This window comes from Scyliorhinus torazame, chromosome 13, assembly GCF_047496885.1.
Source record: "Scyliorhinus torazame isolate Kashiwa2021f chromosome 13, sScyTor2.1, whole genome shotgun sequence".
NCBI lineage: Eukaryota > Metazoa > Chordata > Chondrichthyes > Carcharhiniformes > Scyliorhinidae > Scyliorhinus > Scyliorhinus torazame.
The window spans coordinates 178,810,295-178,834,901 of NC_092719.1; the positions used below are offsets into that span (position 1 = coordinate 178,810,295).

The 24,607-nt window shown below is 46.9% G+C and overlaps 1 protein-coding gene and 1 long non-coding RNA gene across 2 annotated transcripts in view; one reads left to right on the top strand and one right to left on the bottom strand.

The window, feature by feature from the left end:
• Window positions 1–4,006, bottom strand: part of LOC140387746 (uncharacterized) — a 31,875-nt gene extending 27,869 nt beyond the window's left edge. Inside the window, exon 1 of the long non-coding RNA XR_011933995.1 lies at window positions 3,754–4,006. This is a non-coding gene — a long non-coding RNA (uncharacterized lncRNA). The remainder of the gene's footprint in view (window positions 1–3,753) is intronic.
• The window catches only part of LOC140388398 (FYVE, RhoGEF and PH domain-containing protein 3-like), a 427,056-nt gene that overhangs the window by 66,260 nt on the left and 336,189 nt on the right, over window positions 1–24,607 (top strand). The gene's annotated exons all lie outside the window — the stretch shown is intronic.

Sequence of the window (24,607 nt, forward strand, 5' to 3'; positions counted from 1 at the left end):
GGGGACTTGTGGACAGAAACAAGTCCCCTCTTCTGACATCCTGCGCACTCCAGCTGAAGGCCTACTTTGATTCCACATGCCTCTTGAGATTTTTTACCCAGATGCCCATCTGATGGGTTGTATGAGACTGGCCATCTCAAACTGCGACCCAGACTTCACATCACTCACAGATAGTGTGAAAGCACAGGTCTCACACTAAGAATAGGTGAATGTTATGTGTGCATGCCGTACATTTTTGTGGGTTATAATGAAGTCGAATTTTTCAGGGTAGATCTTCTGCATTTAGATTCCAGAAGTGATCTTGTGCTCAAAAAAGGCTGGAGACCACTGATTACAAGTTGTGTAAATGTATTTTATTGTATTTGAATGAGATGCAGCACTGATTACTCCCACCGCCCGAAAATCTATTGTGCAACTGAGTGCAAAAAAATGCAAAGAAATATACTGCAGTAACTAGTTAACATCTGAAGGTGTCACTGTCACATCCCTCAAAACTGCCAGCAGAGCTGCTTTGAAAAGGTTTCTTGGAGAACATGTTTATGAATAAATAAATGTGGATGGCAAAATATATTTTATGTTGGGCAGTTTTTAAAAATATTGTGCTGTATCTTTGATTTGCAATATGCTGTGGATTTGGGGAAAAAACAAATTTCAAATGTAAAACCTTTTCTGCTATTTTCAGTTTTCACCGTCTTTCCAACTTTTGAATCAATTTGCTTCAAAATCAAAGAACAAAGAAATGTACAGCACAGGAACAGGCCCTTCGGCCCTCCAAGCCCGTGCCGACCATACTGCCCGACTAAACTACAATCTTCTACACTTCCTGGGTCCGTATCCTTCTATTCCCATCCTATTCATATATTTGTCAAGATGCCCCTTAAATGTCCCTATCGTCCCTGCTTCCACTACCTCCTCCGGTAGCGAGTTCCAGGTATCCACTACCCTCTGCGTAAAAAACTTGCCTCGTACATCTACTCTAAACCTTGCCCCTCTCACCTTAAACCTATGCCCCCTAGTAATTGACCCCTCTACCCTGGGGAAAAGCCTCTGACTATCCACTCTGTCTATGCCCCTCATAATTTTGTATACCTCTATCAGGTCGCCCCTCAACCTCCTTCGTTCCAGTGAGAACAAACCGAGTTTATTCAACCGCTCCTCATAGCTTATGCCCTCCATACCAGGCAACATTCTGGTAAATCTCTTCTGCACCCTCTCTAAAGCCTCCACATCCTTCTGGTAGTGTGGCGACCAGAATTGAACACTATACTCCAAGTGTGGCCTAACTAAGGTTCTATACAGCTGCAACATGACTTGCCAATTCTTATACTCAATGCCCCGGCCAATGAAAGCAAGCATGCCGTATGCCTTCTTGACTACTTTCTCCACCTGTGTTGCCCCTTTCAATGACCTGTGGACCTGTACTCCTAGATCTCTTTGACTTTCAATACTCTTGAGGGTTCTACCATTCACTGTATATTCCCTACCTGCATTAGACCTTCCAAAATGCATTACCTCACATTTGTCCGGATTAAACTCCATCTGCCATCTCTCCGCCCAAGTCTCCAGACAATCTAAATCCTGCTGTATCCTCAGACAGTCCTCATCGCTATCCGCAATTCCACCAACCTTTGTGTCGTCTGCAAACTTACTAATCAGACCAGTTACATTTTCCTCCAAATCATTTATATATACTACAAAGAGCAAAGGTCCCAGCACTGATCCCTGTGGAACACCACTGGTCACAGCCCTCCAATTAGAAAAGCATCCCTCCATTGCTACCCTCTGCCTTCTATGGCCTAGCCAGTTCTGTATCCACCTTGCCAGTTCACCCCTGATCCCGTGTGACTTCACCTTTTGTACTAGTCTACCATGAGGGACCTTGTCAAAGGCCTTACTGAAGTCCATATAGACAACATCTACTGCCCTACCTGCATCAATCATCTTAGTGACCTCCTCGAAAAACTCTATCAAGTTAGTGAGACACGACCTCCCCTTCACAAAACCGTGCTGCCTCTCACTAATACTATTAGTGGTGTAATACTATCATGGTGTAAAATAGGAAGAGTATTTAATGTGAGCAGATATAACCCAAAAATTGTTTTTGGGTGGATACTGGTTTAACAGATGTATTGGGTTTATGTCAAAAAGTCTCCGACCATGTCACACGATTAATTTACTTTTTCAAGTGAAGCGACTGTTAAGCAGATGGAGTGTTTAAAATTTAACCAAAGCAAAATTTACAACTCTCCATGAAGCTCAAAGCACTTTTTTTTTTTTAGGATTTGGATTTGAGATAACCAACACAAGGTGAAGCAATAATGTTTCATGCCCTGCGTGCATTTTTGAATACAGCTTTGCAGACAGCCATGAATTTGCAGATCTGGACTTAATGCACAGCTTTGACAGCTATGTTTAACTGTATGTCATTCAGTTTCCATTCTTTTTCAAGCAAGGTCGTGGTGATGCAAAATACAATGTGACATGATTTGTTCATGAGTGTCTGATTCTTATTCTTGCACTAGCGCAACTTCTGTTGCAGCAGCAGCAGGCACCGTCTGCGCAATCAGCGAGGAATTTTGTCACTTATGCAATTATGATTCCCATGAAATTATTCACTAACTTGACTATTTCCTTATTCATTACTTGATCCGAGAAAAATTGCCACAACCCAGCACAGTGAACAAGTAATTAATAGTCGTGGTGTACTAATTGTGTAATTGGAAAGTGATCTGGCCAAAATGTTTGTACTGCCATTCACTCCACAAAAATGTTCACATTTCTACAGTAGCTTGAACATATATAGAAATATACATAGAAAATAGATGAAGGAGTAGACCGTTTGGCACTTCGTGCCTGCTTCGCCATTATGATCGTGGTTGATCATCCGATTCAACACCCTGATACACGAGGTTTTATTTTAAGGGAATTCTTATTTCTGGCTTAACCCCTCATTTACTTTCATTGGCTTCTAATTCTCAGCTGAGACCTCCTGGTTTGTTAAAATTAATGTCTGTTACTTAGAGGCTGATAATCAAGCATTGTTCAGTGGTGCCTATCAAAACTAGCTTAGCATCTGTGTGCGCAGTTTTAGTAAAATTACTGGATATGTTTTCTCACACCTGCCATGTTACACAGTTTGGCAGAGAACTTGCTAGAATTGATTAGTTGATTAGACAAGAACAATACATTCTCAGTGCGGAATACACTGGAAGACAATGGTTAATTCATTTTTTGAGACAATGATCGAGTTCCCATAGTCAAGAAACTTTCAATATTTAGCACACTTTTGCTATATGCATTCAACTAGCACCTATATGAATAAAACTCTGAATAAAACTAAACTCTATCGTAATGCTTTAATTGTGTTGGTTTAATTTCATTATGGGATATAATAATCTTTATTGTCACAAGTAGGCCTACATTACACTGCAATGAAGCTACTGTGAAAAGCCTCAGTCGCCACATTCCGGTGCCTGTTCGGGTACAGAGAGAGAGAATTCAGAATGTCCAATTCACCTAATAGCACGTCTTTCGGGACTTGTTGGAGGAAACTGGAGCACCTGGAGGAAACCCACGCAGACACAGGGCGAACGTGCAGACTCCGCACAGACAGTGACCCAAGTCGGGAATCGAACATGGGACCCTGGTGCTGTGAAGCAACAGTGCTACCCATTGTGCTACCGTGCCGCCCCCTAACAGAAAATGTAAACTATCAGAACATAAGACTATCAGAAAATGTAAACAACAATATACCTTCCATTCTAGGAGCATCAGTCTGAACAGCGTTTCCAATTGTTAATTTGTAAGCACACTTGTGACCATCCATCACCTGAGCTCCATAAATCCAAATTCTATATAACTCTCGTGCTTTCTGTTCCGCTTTGCTTCTTGCTACTGGACTCAGCATTGATCATGGCTTCAGCTGAAGCATTTGGTAGTATATTTTAAATACTTTCCATTTCAAAATAATTTACTCTTCCACAATCCTAACTCTCAGAGCTGCAAAATCCTGACCACGAGCCTCCCACACCCAGATGACCAGCAACAGCTGCCTTTATTTCATCATAAAGTGCTCATCAATACAGCAGGTGGTGTAACCCCAGACCAATAACTCCAGACTAATCCAAAGATCGTGGCTGGATAAAGTTTTGAACCTTGTATTTGAAATATTCCCAAAGGAGTGCCATGACTTTTACATGCAAGTCGACACTTGAGGCAGGCAGGGGCAAGGGGAGTGGGGGATGATGGACCGTCAATGCAGCAACACACTGCTAATAGAACATTCAGTGCAGAAGGAGACCATTCGGCCCATCGAGTCTGCACCAACCCACTTAAGCCCTCACTTCCACCCTATCCCCGTAACCCAATAACCCCTCCTAACTTTTTTGGTCACTAAGGGCAGTTTATCATGGCCAATCCACCTAACCTGCTAGTCTTTGGACTGTGGGAGGAAACCGGAGCACCCAGAGGAACCGCACGCAGACACTGGGAGAACGTGCAGACTCCACACAGACAGTGACCCAGCGGGGAATCGAACCTGGGACCCTGGCGCTGTGAAGCCACAGTGTTATCCACTTGTGCTACCGTGCTTCCCTAATGACTGCATTTATTTTGTGGACCCCATGTCGAATCTTCTAAAGACACCCGTTTGTGAACCACTGCTCGAGGGATGAGTGATGCTTGATTTTCTCTCTGATCGACTTTTCTGGCCTGTTTGGGTAGGAATTAATTTAATTTGCTAATCCTTTAGTTTGGTTCCCCTCAATCTATCTTTTGCCAAATTAAGGAAAAAGACAAACCACTACTTCTGCAGTAAACAGTATTGATCAGAAATTACAATTAGCAAAAATTAGGTGCGCAAACACTTGTCAACTGTGAGCATTTATATATATCTATTATGATCCTTGGCCAGGCTCCAAAACATGGGGAGAGGTCTGGTTAGGGGCCAGTAATTTTTATTTAAAGGAAATAACATTTGAGATTCAAGACACTTACTCAGTGAATAAGGCCACAAGATCCCACAGGTTTTGAGCAAACAAAAGTTTTCTATACAAGGTTAGAAAGGTAAAACAATTTACAATATTTTGCTTATACCCTAACATTCAGGGTAAGTGTGAGGGTCATGTGAATTAACAGACAAACTTTGGTTGGATACACCACACTACACAATAGTGGATACACCACACTACACAATAGACGACCCATGTGACCAACATCGATTCCATGGATTTGTCAACAACCCACCCAGATGTTTGTTACATTGTGTGCCAACCAATCTCCCGGAAACTTCATCTTTCTCACTGGGGTTCCTAATCTCCACATTTGAAGATCTTGCCTTGGTATTCTCTCCAAAGGGTTGCTTCCACTTGGGACGGCTTCAACAGACCAACCTCGCAGGGTACCTGCCTTCCGAGATTCTTTCCCCTGATCCCCGCGTACACAAGCTTCACCTCCCAAACACAATCTCAGATTTTCAGCCATGCCAAGCAGAACACCACTAGACCAAAAGGGGGGTGTCTTTAGTGGCCCACATCATGGAGTGACCAACCTTCAGCTGCCTTCTTGGATCTTCAGGGCTCTTCCGTGCCCACTTCGCTTAAAGTCTTCTCCCTGCAGCTCTTTAATTCAAAGCATTTATCTCTGCTCCTTCCTTTTTAATTTAACTTAACAGGGCCTATGTCGGACCCCTGTCTTTGATCCCTTCTCTGGGGCTTGCTTTTGGGAACCCCTCCCTGTTCTCCTCCCTGGTTTGGGACCTCGTCCTGGTTTAGGACCTCTTCGTCCCGCTTCCAGTAGTCATGCTCTGCACCAGGTTACCTGACCTTGGTTTTTACATTCTTCTTTCTCTCTTTCTGTGCAGGCCACAAGGCCAGTCCTTGACCTGAATTCAATAAATCACAGCAAGTCAACCTGAATGGATGCTGAGTATTAACCTTGGTAATGATCAGAATCTGATGTTATGAATTGGCGAGAATACAATTAAAAGTAGCTCCTTAGGCAACACATTAGAGATTAGACTGGTCAATTGGAAGGCTTGAAATGAAATGAAAATGAAAATCACTTATTGTCATAAGTAGGCTTCAAATGAAGTTACTGTGAAAAGCGCCTAGTCACCACATTCCGGCGCCTGTTCGAGGAGGCTGGTACGGGAATTGAACCCGCGCTGCTGGCTTTGGTCTGCTTTACAAGCCAGCAATTTAGCCCACTGTGCAAAACCAGCCCCTGCTTGGATCTGCATGTAAGATTAACAACAGTCAGAACTTGCACAGCTACAGTCTCCATCGTTGAGATACAGGCATCAGCTTCAGAAGTGTTGAGTCAACAGATCCTTTGGTGGTGAAGTTATTGGTCTCACTTGGTTTTCTGTCCTAACCTTGCATATTATCTGATATCTGAAATGGCTTCTCTGTCCCGTTCCACAAACGTGGACTACTCACAATTAACTGATGCTATTCTCCTGCAGTTTAATTTCTAATCTCCGATTCTCAGTCCTTAACTGTACTTTGTAGTGGAAAGGATCCCTCCGACACCCACCAGGGTTTCCCCCTGCCAGTGGGCTTGCTGGTTTGGGGAGGGGGATGCCTTATTTGCCCCCACCTGTCCACAGCTTTACAATGGGAGGGGCGAGACCTTGGCTGCCCCCCTAATGAGACCTGTAAGTGGGAATTAATGATCATGCAAAGCCATTTCCTGCCCTGTTTCAATTCTGAGGAATTGCAGTAGGGGGAAGCCTGGCCAGTGACTCTGCTCGGGCCTTGTGTGGGAATGGTGGGCAAGCACCTCCCTCAATGGACTGCTTGCCACATTGGGTGCTCCACCCACAAGATTTGCCCTCCAATGGGTGCTCCCTCTTGCCCAGCTTCTCCATCAAGACCCCCATCTCTTCCTGGACTTGACCTCCCCACCCAGCCATGACACCACAGCTCTTGCCTGGTTCTGATTCTGTTATGTTCTCTGTTGTAGCTGCACAGAGAGGGAATCTGAGTTGGCGCACGTCGAGTTTGTATAACATAGTGCAAGAGTTTATTTAAAGATGCTACTCAAAAAGGGTACAATGGTGAACTCCGCAAAAGCCCGCGACAAGCTCTGATGATGTCATTGCATAACACGTCCCATCGCACCGTGTTACTCTGATACATAACACCGGGGCTGCTTGTAGATCCAGTCCTGGCCACTGGAGACTACAGATTTGCAGCTCTCTGAGGTGCGACTTTCTCCTGAGTGAGTGCAGAAGAACCATCTTCCTTCAATTAATGCTCGTTGGAACATTAAATGGCTGCGGGACAGTCAGTATTAGTGGGGATGCATTCCCTGCTGGTTCTGCAGGTGGCAGAATGGGGAACCCTGTCATTGGAAAAATCCTTTCCTCGGTAAAAGCTCTTGCAGAGAAGAACAGAGGATATGGAAGTCTTACTAACATTGAGCATTTAAAAAAAGCTTCCATCCATGATGAACAAAAGAGAACTTTTTTTTAACAAATAATTTTTATTAAAATTTTCACAAAATATCAACAACAAAATGTAAAAAGAACCCAATAGAATTAAATACAAAACAAAACAACCCAGTGCCCCCTCCCCCCTATACATAAATAATATATTAACACCCGCCGAAACACTTGGCAAACAAAGCAAATATATACACCTCCAATATAGACGAACAAAAATAAAATAAAACCCCCCTCCCCCGGGTTGCTGCTGCTGACCATTGTCTACCGTTCTGCCAGGAAGTCTAAGAACGGTTGCCACCACCTGAAGAACCCTTGCACCGATCCCCTTAAGGCAAATTTCACCCTCTCCAATTTAATAAACCCCGTCATGTCGTTGATCCCGGATTCCACGCTTGAGGGGCCTCGCATCCTTCCACTGAAGAAGAATTCTTCGCCGGGCTACCAGGGACGCAAAGGCCAGAATACCGGCCTCTTTCGCCTCCTGCACTCCCGGCTCCTCTGCAACCCCAAATATTGCGAGCCCCCAGCCCGGTTTGACCCTGGACCCTACCACCCTCGACTCTGAGCGACCTACGTGTCAGAAGGGTTTACCTCCTTTTGTGTCAATTATCTCCAGGAGGTGCTGATTGAAGCATGGTATTATACACTGGTTGGCTTTGCTTTGACCCCTTAATTTTAACAAAGGTCCACCACAAATATGTGGGGCCGTAACTTGTTTATGACTTGTAAAGTACTCCTTCCCTGAACTTGAGCCAGGGACCATGATTTTATGACTTGGTTAGTGTAGGTTGTTAGGCAATTATTTATTTCCACTGCTCAAGTCAGCATTGAACGTCTTAACATTATTGGCATTCATGGAATTTACAGTGCAGAAGGAGGCCATTCGGCCCATCGAGTCTGCACCGGCTCTTGGAAAGAGCACCCTACCCAAGGTCAACACCTCCACTCTATCCCCATAACCCAATAACCCCACCCAACACTAAGGGCACTTTTGGACACTAAGGGCAATGTATCATGGCCAATCCACCTAACCTGCACATCTTTGGACTGTGGGAAGAAACCGGAGCACCCGGAGGAAACCCACGCACACGTGGGGAGAATGTGCCGACTCCGCACAGACAGTGACCCAAGCCGGGAATTGAACCTGGGACCCTGGAGCTGTAAAGCAATTGTGCTAACCACCGTGCTACCGTGCTGCCCTTAAGAGAAATGAAATGAAAATCGCTTATTGTCACAAATAGGCTTCAAATGAAGTTACTGTGAAAAGCCCCTAGTCGCCACATTCTGGCACCTGTTCGGGGAGGCTGTTAGGGGAATTGAACCGTGCTGCTGGCCTACCTTGGTCTGCTTTCAAAGCCAGCGATTTAGCCCTGTGCTAAACCGCATTCTCAGACAATTTTCAGGAATCACAAAGGCAACCCTTCAGGAATTTTAAGGGACACTAAGGGACAATAATAACGAAAGTCTTGCATTTCTCTCATGCTTTTCACGATCACCCGATATCTCGAAGCACTTTTGCAGCAGTACTTTTGAAAGATAGTCACTGTTAGTCGTGCAGAAACCCTGAAATACAGTACCAGCTGACTTAATTGGAGTAACAATTTGTCACCAACAAGTTTTGAGTTGGGATTAAATTTCTTCATCCACAAGCCGGTCGCTTATTTGTGGAAATTGTAGCACAATTGGGTAGCTTGTGTTCATTTTGCTTTCATCCCGATGTAAGCAGTATTGCATCGAAGAAAAGCCAGGAATCCAATTTGGGTATATGTGCTATTGTAAACCCAGGAATCTGACTTGGCCACACGTGCTATTAAAACAATGTGTGTATCTTTTGATTTGTTCAATTGGCAGGGCCCAGTTATCTGATTATTGTGTATCGTTACTGGATAGACAATGCATTTCTGAGCAAGTTAAATTTGGGTCAATGTTATCTTGGTATTTGCAAGCATTTAATTAATGTTACCTCTGAATTTTAAAAAATTTATTAAACTGACTAAACATTAGTACTACTTTAAAGCTTCGTCTTCAGCCATCTTCTTTTTTAACTTTGTATGTCAAAAGCTAAAATGACCTTTAATGTTGAATTGCTCAGTTACAGATGCCTAATCTAAATAACTTGCTAACCACACTGCTTAATTAAAGATATTAATTCATTTTAAATAAAAAATTATACTTCACGCTGAATCTGTCTGAATTTTGTTTTTCTGTGGTGAAAGGTCCATCCTGAAATTTGATTTTCATCGAATGAAGTTGTCCTTGTTATTTACCAAGTTGTGATGAGGAGGATCTTGTAGCATGTTGGTTATTTGCCTGGAATGAGTGATGTGGCAATAGCCATTGAGATGTGTGGTGTAAATTATGCCTTTGTATCTAACATTCCTTTTATGGTCTAAAAGAGTAATTGATCTGTGACTCGCTTGCAGAAATTATGCTGAACTGCCAACCTTGCATTTCAATTGGAAATCCAATACACTCCTATTTTGTAAAACTGCAGCTGGGTTATGTCGTACTTGCAATATCGCGGCTTAAACAAAATAAGGTGAACTTATGCAAACAGCATTCTTAGTTACTCTCTGGTCAGTTTGTGGTACAATTATGGATTTTATAAGATTTAAGTGATGCTGAGGAATAGCCATTCGCCACAAGGTAAATCAAGGGCCAGTCCCCTTGGAGCTTTTTTTATTTGTTAATATTTTTGCTTGCTTAACTTGGAAAAATAGTTCGTTTTGTTTTGGCTGTTGTTGCAACTTAGATAGGTATCTCTCTTAATAACCTATTTATCTTTTATACATTCACTGGCAGAATTGCACCTCTAAATGTACACAGGATTCTGCCCACGATCCTACACACTTGCTGTTCGGTTATTAGTCGTATAATGTTCTTGTGCCATAGAGTGAATAGTGTAGACAAGACTCATTGGATGTGCTAAAAATAGGACAATTCTGGAAAGTGGGAGAGCCTCTTGCTTTGAATTGAAGTGGCATTCTATTTAAAATTCCTGTGAAAACAATTAATTTCAATGAGAAATTATTTGATAAGGACAATGTGTACTTGGAAACCGGAAAAACTATCCTTAACCAAAAAAAACCTGACTCATTGCTGAGAGGACTGTAGACATATTAAGGAGTCAGTGGAGTGGACAGATTAATGTCAAATGAAAGTTAGTGTCAGGCAAGGTGAGTTACACATTTTGAAGCCAAGAGGAGAAAGGTTACGTTTAACGGCAAAAGTTAGAATTGAAGGGCAGAGAGATTTACGGTTTCGATGCAAAAAAGAGGAAGAGAAAATGCTGGAAAATCTCAGCAGGTCTGGCAGCATCTGTAAGGAGAGAAAAATGCTATTGTTTGAGTCTAGATGACCCTTTATCAATGCTCTGACAAAGGGTCACCTGGACTCTCAACATCAGCTCTTTTCTCTCCTTATAGATGCTGCCAGACCTGCTGAGATTCTCCAGCATTTTCTCTTTTGGTTTCAGATTCCAACATCTGCAGTAATTTGCTTTTATCCCATTTTTCAGACGAGGAAGGTTCATACTTACACATATACATACATACTTACATATATATATATATGTGTATGATATATATATATATATTCATAGATTTTTCATAAATACAGTACAAAAAAAAATTGTTAACACTAAACATTTATTTGGTTAGGATGGAGTTAAAATATTGTGTTGCTTTGGGGATCTAATGTTAAGGTTATCATGACCGTGGAGAGAGTAGCGAGATTTAAAAACCTGATGTGTTTCAGTATTGAGGAAAGATTTGAGAAACTGGATCATATATGTAAATTGCTGGAAATACCCAGCAAATCAGGCAACATCCATGCAGAGTAAATCGTAATGTTTCAGATCTGTGATCTTTTGACAGTCCTGGAAAATTGTCATTGCAAGCCCAGGGTCCTGGAAAGGTCTGAGATGGCGTGGAAGGCAGGAGTGATTTAAGTTACACAAGGGACAACAGTGGACGGCAAAAGGTGGTGGTGGCAGCAGGGCAAGTATGAAACTAAAGATGGATCGAGAGGAGGTTACAAGCACCTACTGTCCAAAAGTGCTGGTTATGATCTGAACTTGTTGAACTTAGTGTTGAGTCCATAATACTTTCCCTGCAAGCACAGGAGACATAAAACACCTGCCATTCTGCCTCCTCACTTCTGACCATCCAGTGATGCCATAGTCAGCAGAGGGAGGAATGGCAGAGCTCAAGGAATAACAATTTGGTAGTCTGTGTAGAGGTATTACGGTACCTGGTAATGCTGGAACACCATTGGTAGATATTGTATGTTTCCTATTGGTCAAGCTGTATGGTAGCTCCGCCCTGCAAGGCGGGGTATAAGATCCCATGCTGCCTCAGCAGCCTTCATTCTGTACCTGAGCTGCTGGGGGAAACATCTAACTTATTAAAGCCGTCAGTTGGACTACAACCTCGCTTTAGCGGCCATTGATCGTGCATCAAAAAGCTACGTGTATAATTATTTATCCACAGCCTATTTTGAACCGTAACTTACTTAGAGTGGCAATTTCGTTGGATTGCCACTCTGGATGAAGTTACCCTAGCTGTAATTTTAAAGCCCCTGTCTCACGCAAACTTCCTCACTCAGGCTGAGTGAGACAGGAACAGCGGAGCGTGCCCACGGCTGCATTGGTGAAGATGAACTAGGAACAGGGAAGAAAGGAACAGCCCCTTTTCACGGCACCAGCTGGGGAAGATGGGAGGGGATGGGTTGGACCGGATGAGAGGGGGTGGGGTGGGACAGACCGGACCAGAGGGGACAGGGGTCAGATGGAGGGGGGAGTTTGGAGCAGAGGTGGGGGCTTGGAAGGGTGGGGAAGGGAAAGAGGTTGGATGGGGGCAGTGTGGTGGGTATCCTGGGGGGTCGAGTATGTGCGGGGTGTCCCGAACAAGGCTGGGTCCGGTTGTTTAAATAATTACTCTAAAGTTAGAAGTAATTTTATTTTTCTCTTTTAACTCTTTCACCGCAACTATCAGTTTAAAACTGGCATAACCATCCAAAGTTAGCGATTTAAATCACTTCTGTTGGATGATACCCTGTCTAGTGGAATTATCCAGGGGAAGTTAGGACTTCAGGGCACGTGGGAATTTCCACGAGGGATTCCCCAGCACATCATTGGGGTAAATGCGAAGCTGCGGAACCAGGACGTATACCCGGGAGCTAATTACCAAAAAGAAATAGATGTAATGGGCTAAATATATTAAAGTGAGCAGAAGAAGTCATTAGTTTAGTATTCCAGATGATTCTGATAGTACTGGAAATGAAAAACATTTATCGTGAAAAAAATATTTACATCCTGCTACAGAAGTGTGGAATAAATAATGTCTAGCACAGCCAGTGTGTCCATATTAGTGGAAAATATGAGTGGTTTTGAATGATTGAGTTGGAATATGAGTTGGAAACACGGACTCAAGGGGCGGAATTCTCCCCTCCCAATCGGGTGGGAGAATCGCCCGGGCGCTGCGTGAGTCCTGCCACACCGTCCAGACTCCCGCACGCGATTCACCCACCCCCCCAAACCAGCGCGGCGAGAATCACGGCTGGCCGCTGGGAGAATCGCCGCTTGCCGTTGGTAATGGGCGAACGGCGATTCTCCGGCCCGGATGGGCCGAGTGGCCTGCCCAACACGCCAGGTTCCTGCCGGCGCCATCCACACCGGGTCGCTGCCTGCGGGAACGCTGGGGGGGGCGGCCTGTGGGGGCCGAGGGGGGTTCCTGCACGGGTGGGGGGGGGGCTCAAAAGGGGTCTGGCCCCCTGAAGGAGGACCTCCTTTCCTCCACTGCCCCGCAAGATCGATCCGCCATCTTCTTGCGGGGCGGCTGCGGGGAGGACAGCAACCGCGCATGCGCGGGTGATGTCGTTTACGCGGCGCCGGTCGCATCATTTACGCGATGCCGCTTTTACGCGGTGCCAAGGCCCGGCGCACGTAAAAACACTCCGGTTTTCACACAGGCGTCGGGACTTAGTCTCCCGATGGGAGAATTGCGCCCAAGGTATGTGTAAGCATATCTAGAATGTTTACTCCAGAATGTAGAGAGACAGGAGGAGTATGTTACTGACTCAGCAGGGTAGGGGAAACCGGGTAAATGCAGGAAAGGAGAAAGAATAATCACTTGGTAGTACTGAACTAGATTATTGCTGCAGAAAAATATGTTGTCAAAGCTTTTTGTTTTACACTTAACAGGATAGATGCAAGAATGCCAAATTTCAAAGGGAACAACAATTTATACTGCATAGGAAAAGGGGCGCTGATTAGTTGGCAATTTGGTTCTGATTGGTCGAGACGTTTCCATTGCAAATGCACCAAGGAGCTGTCATTTCCCCCACGCTTTTATTTATTCAAAAAGGTACAATGTCTGGACAGGAAAGCGGAGTTGCGGCCACAACCAGATCAGCCATGGTCTCATTGAATTCAACTCAAAGGGCTGAATAGCCCACTCCTGGCCCTAAGTCCTATGTTCCTAATATATGTAGTTTTGAGCAAGCTTAAGTGAGCAAGCAAGCACTGCGAGCTTAACTGATGATCCTAAATTGGTTGTTAGTGTAATCCTTAGCACACTCTGGATTGTTCAGCAAGTATTGCCCAAACCTTGGATCACATCAAAAGTTAAACATTATGTTCTAAGTTTTGCAACAAAGTTTTTCATGAGTTAGTTGAATACAGTCAGTTCTCTCCCTGTTTGAAACAGCTGAAAGGATGTGCTGTTCGATATGATTAATCAGTCTTTCGGATGTATGGCCTACATATCTGCATCACATCAATGCTGAAATTCATGTACCATATTGTTGGGGGACATTTTCTGATACTGGACTATGATGTAAATTATAGGTGACTCTGTAACTACATTTTTGCTCCTATATTACTTTTGAATAGTTCTGCTTAGATGTCTGTTTAGAAGAGGCAATTTGTAGAAATAGATAGTGTATGCACAATGCTTGTTAATATCAGAAAGGACACAAAATGGCTGTTAGCTATTATAGCAATACTAAAGACACAAAATGGCTGAACTAGCCACATTCCTGAACAATAAGTTACAAACTGTGTAAACTACCTCATGAGAACCAGGCGTGGGTATGTATAGGGAGTATTTTAACAGCCGTTGATAACAGCTTCACAGACCAAGAAATGCAATGTATTATTTTTTTTAAATAAACATTTTATTGAGGTATTTTTGGTATAGTAACAACAAAAGAAACAATATACATGAAACCATAAACATAGTGCAAAAGCCATTTGCCTCTCGTACAGGTCCCACCCTTATTGACCCCCTACTCTAATATGAACTACTCCCCCCCCCCCCCCCCCTCACCCCCAATCTGTTGATGATTAATTTTCCGCAAAGAAGTCGACGAACGATTGCCACCTCCGGGTGAACCCTAACAGTGACCCTCTCAAGACGAACTTGATTTTCTCCAAACAGAGAAAGCTAGCCATGCCTGATAGCCAGGTCTCCGACTTCGGGGGCTTTGAGTCCCTCCAAGCTAATAATATCCGTCTCCAGGCTAGCAAAGGCCAGAACGTCTGCCTCTTTCTCCTCCTAGATTCCCGGGTCTTCCGACAACCTGAAAATCGGCAACTCTGGATTCATCGCCACCCTTGTTTTTAACACCGTGGACATGACGTCCGCAAACCCCTGCCAAAATCCCCTAAGCTTTGGACATGTCCAAAACATGTGGACATGGTTCGCCGGTCCTCCCGCACATTTTGCACACCAGTCTTCCACCCCAAAGAATCTGCTCATCCGGACCACTGTCATGTGAGCCCGGTGAACAGCCTTAAATTGTATCAGGCTGAACCTGGCACATGTTGCAGACGCGTTGACTCTACTCAACGCGTCTGCCCATAGACAATCCTCTATCTCACCTCCCAGCACCTCCCACTTGCGCGTCAGCTCCTCAGCCTGCGTCTGCTCTGACTCCATAAGCTTCTTATAACTGTCCAAGACGCTCCCTTCTCCTACCCACCCTCTGGAAACTACCCTGTCCTGAATCCCCCTTAGCGGTAGGAGCGGGAAGATTACACCTGTTTACGAAGGAAGTCCCGCACCTGTAGAAAACTGAATTTGTTTCCCCTCGCTGACCCAAACTTTTCCTCCAATGCCCTCATACTCGGAAAGCTCCCCTCTATGAACATATCCCCCATCCTCTCAATCCCCGCTCTCCGCCATAACCGGAACCCCCCGTCCATAAGCCCCGGGGCAAACTGGTGATTATCACAGATTGGGGCCCACTGCTCCCACATACCGCCTCCACTGGCCCCAAACTCTCAGGGCCGCCACCACCACTGGACTGGCGGGGTACTGTGCTGGGGGAACGGCAGAGGTGCAGTTACCAACGCCCCCAAACCGGTGCCCTTATATGAAGCCGCCTCCATACACTCCCATGGCGACCCCTCCCCCACCACCCACTTCCTGATCATGGCTATATTCGCCGCCCAGTAATAGTTACTGAAATTTGACAGCGCCAGCCCGCCCTCTACCCGACTCCGCTCAAGCATTACCTTCCTTACTCACGGGGTCTTGCCTGGCCAGACGAAGCCCGTGATCACTCTGTTGACCCGCTTAAAAAAGGACCGCGGAATAAAAATGGGGAGACACTTAAATACAAATAGGAATCTCGGGAGGACCGTCATCTTCACCGTTTGCACCCTCCCAGCCAGAGACAACTGGAAGTGCGTCCCATCTCCGAAAATCGTCCTTCATTTGGTCCACCAGCCGGGCCAGATTCAATTTATGCAGCTGGCCCCATTCCCGTGCCACTTGGATGCCTAGGTACCTAAAGCTTCCCTTTACTAACCTTTTTTTAAAAAATATGTTTTATTGAAATTTTTTTCCCAAACAACAATTTTTCCCCTCTTACAAAGCAAACGCAACAATAACAATACAGAAATTTTTAACAATACACAAGTAACAAAACCCCTTTATCTTTGACCTAAACTAAACTAAACCCCCCCCCCCTCCCCCCTCCCCCCCCTTTCCCCCTGGGTTGCTGCTGCTGGTCATCTGTCTTCCCTCTAACGTTCCCCTAGGTAGTCGAGAAATGGCTGCCACCGCCTGGTGAACCCTTGAGCCGATCCTCTCAGGGCAAACTTTATCTCCTCCAGTTTAATGAACCCCGCCGTATCATTTACCCAGGCCTCCAGTCCGGGGGGTTTCGCCTCCTTCCACATGAGTAGGATCCTGCGCCGGGCTACTAGGGACGCAAAGGCCACAACGTCGGCCTCTTTCGCCTCCTGCACTCCCGGCTCTTCCGCAACTCCAAATAGAGCTAACCCCCAGCCTGGTTTGACCCGGGCCTTCACCACCCGCGAAATCACTCCCGTCACTCCCTTCCAATACCCTTCCAGTGCCGGGCACGCCCAAAACATATGTGCGTGGTTTGCCGGGCTCCCACCACACCTCCCACATTTGTCCTCCACTCCAATGAACCTGCTCAATCTTGCTCCCGTTATGTGTGCTCTATGTAGCACCTTAAATTGAATCAGGCTAAGCCTGGCGCATGAGGAAGAGGAATTTACCCTGCTTAGGGCATCAGCCCACATACCCTCCTCTATCTCCTCCCCTAGTTCTTCTTCCCACTTTCCTTTTAGTTCGCCCACCGACTCCTCCCCCTCTTCCCTCATCTCTCGGTAAATCTCTGACACCTTGCCCTCTCCTACCCACACCCCTGAAAGCACCCTGTCCTGTATCCCCTGTGTCGGGAGCAACGGAAATTCCCTCACCTGTTGTCTAGTAAACGCCCTCACCTGAATATATCTCAAGAAATTTCCCCGGGGCAACTTATACTTTTCCTCCAATGCTCCCACGCTCGCAAAAGTCCCATCTATAAATAAATCTCCCACCCTCCTAATTCCCAACTGGTACCAGCTCTGAAATCCTCCATCCATTCTTCCTGGGGCGAACCTATGGTTGTTCCTGATTGGGGACCCCACCAGGGCTCCCCGCACTACTCTCTGTCGCCTCCACTGTCCCCAGATATTCAATGTTGCCGCCACCCACCGGGTTCGTGGTAAACGTTTTAGGTGAGATCGGTAGCGGCGCCGTCACCAGCGCCTCTAAACTCGTCCCTTTACAGGACTTTCTCTCCAGTCTTTTCCACACCGCTCCCTCACCCTCCATCATCCATTTTACATATCATTGCCCACAATTGCGGCCCAATAGTAATCGCCCAAGTTCGGTAGTGCCAATCCTCCTCTGTCCCTACTACGCTGAAGGAACCCCCTCCTTCCCTTTACTAACCTAAACGGCAGCTCTCCCAGTCGCCTCTCCCTGTCCCCTCGCCTGGACCACAAACATCTCACTCTTTCCCATATTAAGCTTATACCCTGAAAACCGGCCAAATTCCCTAAAGCCCTCATGATTTCTTCCATCCCCTCTTTTGGGTCCGAAACGCACCGAAGCAGGTCATCCGCATAGAGCGAAGCCCTGTGCCCCACCCCCTCCCCGGACCAGTCCTCTCCAGCCCCTCGAGGCTCTCAGAGCAATTGCCAATGGCTCTATAAAACCAGCGCAAACAACAGTGGGGAGAGGGGGCATCCCTGTCTCGTCCCCGGGTACAGTAAAAAATAGTCCGATGTTGTCCTATTCGTCTGTACACTTGCCACAGGAGCCTGATCCAGTAACCTGACCCAGTCAATAAAGCTCCGCCCGAATCCGAACCATCCCAATACCTCCCACGGATAATCCATTCTACCCGATCAAAAGCCTTTTCTGCATCCATTGCGATCATTACCTCTACCTCCCTACCTTCTGGGGGCATTGTGGTCACATTTAACAACCGTCTTACATTGGCCACAACTGCCTGCCCTTAACAAACCCCGTCTGGTCCTCCCCAATAACGTCAGAAACCCAATCCTCGATCATGGAGGACAAGATTTTTGGCCAGCAACTTGGCATCTACATTCAACAGGGAGATCGGCCTGGAGGAACCACATAGCTCCAGGTTCTTGTCCCGCTTAAGAATCAGCGAAGTCATTGCCTGTGACATCGTCGGGGGCAACACACCTCTCTCCCTTGCCTCATTGAACATCCTCAGCAACACCGGCCCCAATATCCCCGAGAACATTTTATAAAACTCCACTGGGTACCCCATCCGGCACCCGGGGCTTTACCCGCCTGCATGGCCTTCAAGCCCTCCACTATCCTCTTCCAACCCGATTGGGGCCCCCAGCCCTTCTACCTGCTCCACATCCACCTTTGGGAAATTCAACCCCTCCAAGAAGTGCCTCATCCCCTCCGGCCCCGTAGGGGCTCCGACCTGTACAGACTGCTGTAGAAATCCCTAAATGCCTTATTCACCCCTACTGAATCACCAACCAGGTTCCCATCTCCGTCCTTTACTTTCCCAATCTCCCTAGCTGCCTCCCTCTTCTGAAGCTGCTGTGCGAGCATTCTGCTGCCTTCTCTCCATAGATCGCTCCCCTCGCCTTTCTCAGCTGCTCCACCTGTGGTCAGCAAGCTAAACCTCCGCCTGTAAACCTCCGCCGTTCCCTGAAAAGCCCTGCCTCTGGGGTCTCCGCATACCTCCTATCAATCTGTAGTATCTCCTTACCAGTCGGTCCGTCTCTGCCCTGTCCACCTTCTCCCTATGGGCTCGGATTGAGATCAGCTCCCCCCTGACCACTGCCTTCAGTGCTTCCCACACCACACCTCTGCTGAAATTTCCCCTGTGTCATTGACCTGCAGGTCGCTCTGAATACATTTCCTCAGCCGCTCGCACACCCCTTCACCCGCCAAAAGTCCCACATCCAACTCCAGTGCGGGCGCTGGTTACTGTCTTTACTAACCTGCAGGTCAACCCAGTGCGGAGCATGGTCTGAGACTGTAATTGCCGAGTACCCCGTGCCCCACCACCCAGCCAGCAAGACCCTGCTCAGAATAAGAAATCAATCCGGAAATACACTTTATGCACATGTGAGAAGAAGGAGAACTCCTTCACACCTCGGCTGCCCAAATCTCCATGGATCCACACACCCCCCCCCCCCCCCCCCCCCCATCAGCTCCATGAACCCTCTTAGTTCCTTTGCGATTGCTGGCACCCTGCCCGTTTCAAGCTTGAAAGGTCCAAGCCAGGGTCCATACTGTGTTGAAGTCCCCTCCCATGACCAACCTGTGTGAGTCCAGGTCTGGTATCTTCCCCAGCATCCTCTTTATAAACTCCACACCATCCCAATTTGGCGCATACATACACATTTACTGATACCACCTGTACCCACTCTAGCTTCCCACTGACCATAACGTACCAACCTCCCACGTCCAAGACTATTCTACTCGTCTCAAACACCACCCGCTTATTGATCAGGATCGCGACCCCTCTAGTCTTTGAATCTAGTCCCGAGTGAAAGACATGATTGACCCAACCTTTCCTCAGTCTAACCTGGTCCGTAACTCTAAGGTGCGTCTCCTGCAACATGACCACGTCCGCCTTCAATCCCCTGAGATGCGCGAACACACATACCCTTTTGACCAGCCCATTTAACCCCCGAACATTCTATGTGATTAGCCTAGTTGGGGGTCTCATGCTGATCAGCCATCCCCTTTTTTAGGCCCGCCTGCAACCCGTGCTCCGCACCTCCACCGGTCCATCCCCAGGCAGCCCCGCCCCAACCTCCTCTACCAGAAGGATGTGGAGGCTTTAGAGAGGGTGCAGAAGAGATTTACCAGAATGTTGCCTGGTATGGAGGGCATTAGCTATGAGGAGCGGTTGAATAAACTTGGTTTGTTCTCACTGGAACGACGGAGGTTGAGGGGCGACCTGATAGAGATCTACAAAATTATGAGGGCATAGACAGAGTGGATAGTCAGAGGCTTTTCCCAGGGTAGAGGAGTCAATTACTAGGGGGCATAGGTTTAAGGTGCGAGGGGCAAGGTTTAAAGTAGATGTACGAGGCAAGTTTTTTACACAGAGGGTAGTGGGTGCCTAGAACTCGCTACCGGAGGAGGTGGTGGAAGCAGGGATGATAGTGACATTTAAGGGGCATCTTGACAAATACATGAATAGGATGGGAATAGAGGGATATGGACCCAGGAAATGTAGAAGATTGTAGTTTAGTCGGGCAGCATGGTCGGCACGGGCTTGGAGGGTCGAAGGGCCTGTTCCTGTGCTGTACTTTTCTTTGTTCTGTCCCTCAGCCCAAGTCCCTCCCTCATCAGCAGAACATTCACCCCCCCCCCCCAGTAGACAACACCCTGTAACCCAACCCGTTTACTAAACCAAACATATGCACCCCCCCCCCCCACTGCGCTTCCGAGTGCTAGCTCACCCAACTAGCTTGGTGGCCCCCATCCCCCGACACCAGATAGTCGTTTCCCGCCCCCCCCCCCCCCGCCCCCCCCCCCCGCTCATACAGACGAACTCCAACATCAAACAATCCCTACACAATTGCCCAACAGAAAAACACAAGTTCAAAACAAGCACACCTCCATCCCCCAACAGTGCAAATGTAAACCTTAACTCACTCAGCTCTACCGCTGGTTCCAAATCAATGCAAATGGCATCACAAACATCTTCCATGAAACGCAAAGCGAGAAACCTTTTACAAAAACAGAGAAACAAAAAGAAAAAACAAAAACATGAACGTTGCAGCCAAGTTCAAAAGTTCTCAATCCATCACCAGCCCTTTTTCGCAAAGTCCAACGCGTCCTCAGGCAACTCGAAGTAGAAGTGCTGATCTACATGTGTGACCCAGAGACAGGCTGGCTATAACAGTCCAAACTTCACCTTTTTCTTAAAAAGGATCGACCTGATCTGGTTGAAGCCCGCTGTCCTCCTGGCCACCTCTACACTCGGGTCCTGGTAAACCCGCAGGATGCTATTGTCCCATTTACAGCTCCGTGTCTGCTTGGCCCACTGTAGAATGCGCTCCTTATCCGCGAACCTGTGGAATCTCACCACCATTGCCCTCGGGGGGGGGGGGGGGGTCTCCCATTCGCGGCTTCCTCGCGAGTGCTCTGTGAGCCCTATCCACCTCCAAGAACCAGGAGAATGCCCCATCCCCCAGCAGCTTTACAAACATGTCTGTGATGTATGCCCCAGCGTCCGTTCCCCCGGACCCCTCCAGGAGCCCGATGATTCTTAGGTTCTGCCGGTGGGACCTATTTTCTAGGTTCTCCACCTTGTCCAGGAGCTTCTTCTGCTGGTCCCTCAGCTCCACCGCAGTCTGATGTTCCTCCTGCTCAGCTAGCCCCTTTTCCACCTTCTGGATCACCCGATCCTGGGCGTCCAATCTATGCTCCAACCGCTCAATCAACTCTTTTATCGGGTCCAACCAGTCCCGTTTCTGCGGAGCAAAGCATTCGTGAATGACTTGCATCAGCTGCTCCATAGACTGCTGGGTCAAGAAGCCAGAGGTCCGAACCTCCGCCATGCTGTCTTCTGTTGCAGCTGCAGCCAAGCCTTCTCTATCATTTTGTTTCTGCCCTTATGAACACTTCTAGTCCTTCTCTCCATGCACCGAAGTGGGAATTCAGTAAACAATTGCCACTGTTGCTAATTGTGTTTCTCTTAATTTGGCTCTGAAGATGGCGGCCAATATGGTCCCCTTCCTTAATTCTAATTACGTTTTGCTCTAGAATCGGCAGGTATCTCTCGCTACCACCACAAGGTTCAAAACCGAATACTGATCAAAGACTCGATACATCAGTTAGTAAGTTCAAACTCTATGATCATTTATTTACACACAGTCAAATATACTCGTGCATAAAACTCTACAAACTAAACTATCACTACTGCTAAAGCCTATACTTGGCTTCGGGCGCCCACTCAGTCAGAGGAACAATGGCCGTTGTTCGGTTCTGAGGCTGCTGGGGTCGAATTCGTACGGAATAACAGCTAGGAGCGCCTGTCTCATAGCGTGCGTTAACCTTGGACTTACTTGTTCTGATGTTGCTGTTGGGCAGGTCTCTCCTTGGTGAGAGCCAGGGCCGCAAGAGAGCGATTCTTTCTTGGGGGATTCTTCTTATACCCAAAAGGGGCTTCGCTTGCTTTTGGGCAGGCCTTGAACCTGACCCCAATTAATTGGGCCGTTTCCCAATCGTTCCTATCGATTTCCTCCAATAAAGGGGGGGGTGCCCTGATGGCTGGGCGTGTCCTAGGTGGCCGTTGGCCTGCTTTGTTCTGGTCTCCTCTGGCACCGGGGTGTCTGCCTTAGTGTCGTTTACTTAAATGTTACTCTTTTGTCCCCGGGGATGGCTCATTAGTATGGTAATAGTTTTGCAGTATCGGTCTTGTCTGGGAGCTGCGGCTCCAATCAACAGACAAACACTGCACCTGCTTGCTTTCTCAGTATTGTCCATTTTCCCTGAAATCTTTGCAAAGTGTCCATTTTGTAATCGGGAAGTGGCCATCCCAGATGGCTACACTGCTAACATCCGTTTTACAATTCAAGTCCAGTAGAAAAACGGGGGAAATGTCCAAAAGTCCGACCAGAGTGGGAGCCACCAAATGTGCGACTTACTCCTTCATAGCTGCCACCGGAAGTCCGAATGCAGTGTATCCTGAATAAGCTCGAGGTCCCCAGCTGCAGACAGGACATATCCTTACGTTAGTCTTGAGTGACTTTTGCATGAAGTTAGGGGCAGGTAAGACAACACCCACTTTAATTCATGTACCATATTATTAATTTGCACGGCAGGCAGAATGTCTTTCTGGCTTAATGGCAGCATCTTGTTGTGTAAAAGACCACTTGTGTTGCCACTGCCCCGTAACAGCGTGAAATGGCTAGCTTCACCTGTTTCTCAATTTGTTTCAATACTTTGTGAACTGGACACTCTTCAGATCTAAAAGTGACAGTCTTGGGTCCATTCATGGGAATATATGATACACAGTGAGCAACGATCTGTTCAGGGTAGTCATTATCCCCAATATAGTTTTGTGCCCTATTTTGACATCGAGTTTGCATGGTGAGCAGGTGGATTGGGCCACATTTACAAGATTTCTAATGAGGTCGACCTTTAGGAATTACAATGTGCAAACAGTGAAGGTTGGCTTCTGGTGGACTGAAATTTCCCAACTAGTATGTTGAGGAAAGGGAGTTTGTTGGACTGCTCCATTTCAAAGGTGAATTTGAGTACAGGATGGGAGTGCATTAAGTTGTATAAGGAAATTCTTTCATGTGGCTGCAGAGTCAAATATAGCGAAAGTGCCATCTCCTTTTCGGAAATGTGTTGCCGAGGTACTTTCAAGAACCGTGGCAAAGGAATTTGACAAACACTGGTGGGTGGCGTCCGAGGACCTCTGGAAATCAATGGAGGAGGCCTTGGCCCCCGTTCAAGTGGCTCTGGAGAAGACCATCAAAACCTTGAAAGCCTATGGAGCCACGATAAAAGATATGGGAAGTGGCTCTTTTGAGGCATAGTGATCAGATTGCCTCATTGGAAGCGGAGTTATCTTTGGTGGCCGAAGAGAATGAATCATTGAAGGTCAAGGTAAATGATTTGGAAAATCAGTTCAGGAGACAGAATGTTTGGATTGTGGGACAGCCAGAGGGGATGGAAGGCCCAAATCTCACGGAGTTCTTAGCAAAAATGTCTGTGAAGATGGTGGGATAGGACGGATTGACGTCCTCTCCTGCGCTGGACTGAGCCTATCGTACACTCCAGCAAAGGCCTTGCGCTAAGGATCCACCGAGTGCAATAATCGTGAAGTTCCACAGGTTCAAAGAGAAAGAGCGGTTCTGTGATGGGCATGGGGAGCATCGTGACTTCAAATGGGCCTTATTATCAGGTTTTACCAAGATGTGGGAGGGAGCTGGCGAAGAAGACAGCTGCGTTCAACAAAGCCAAGGCCATCATGTACAAAATGGAGTCCAGTTTGGTGTGGTGTACCCAGCTCGGCTTAGAATGAATTCTGAGGGAATGGATGATTTATTTTGTGCCAGGAGAGGTGGATCCTGACTTCCGGTTGCGGCTATACGGAGCTAAGTCGCACATTCGGCGGCTCCCGCAAAAACAGACTTTTGGGCTCTTTTCTGGGCCCCCAACGGAATTTATTCGACGTTTCCCGGTGTGGGAAGGAGTTTATAACAGCTCCCCGTCAGTATATGGCTTCAACCATGAGCGGGGCGACAAAAAAGGTGGTGGTGGACCCGAAGAAGGTGCGAGGGAAGAAGAACAAAATGCCGGCGTGTGGAGACCAGGCAGCATG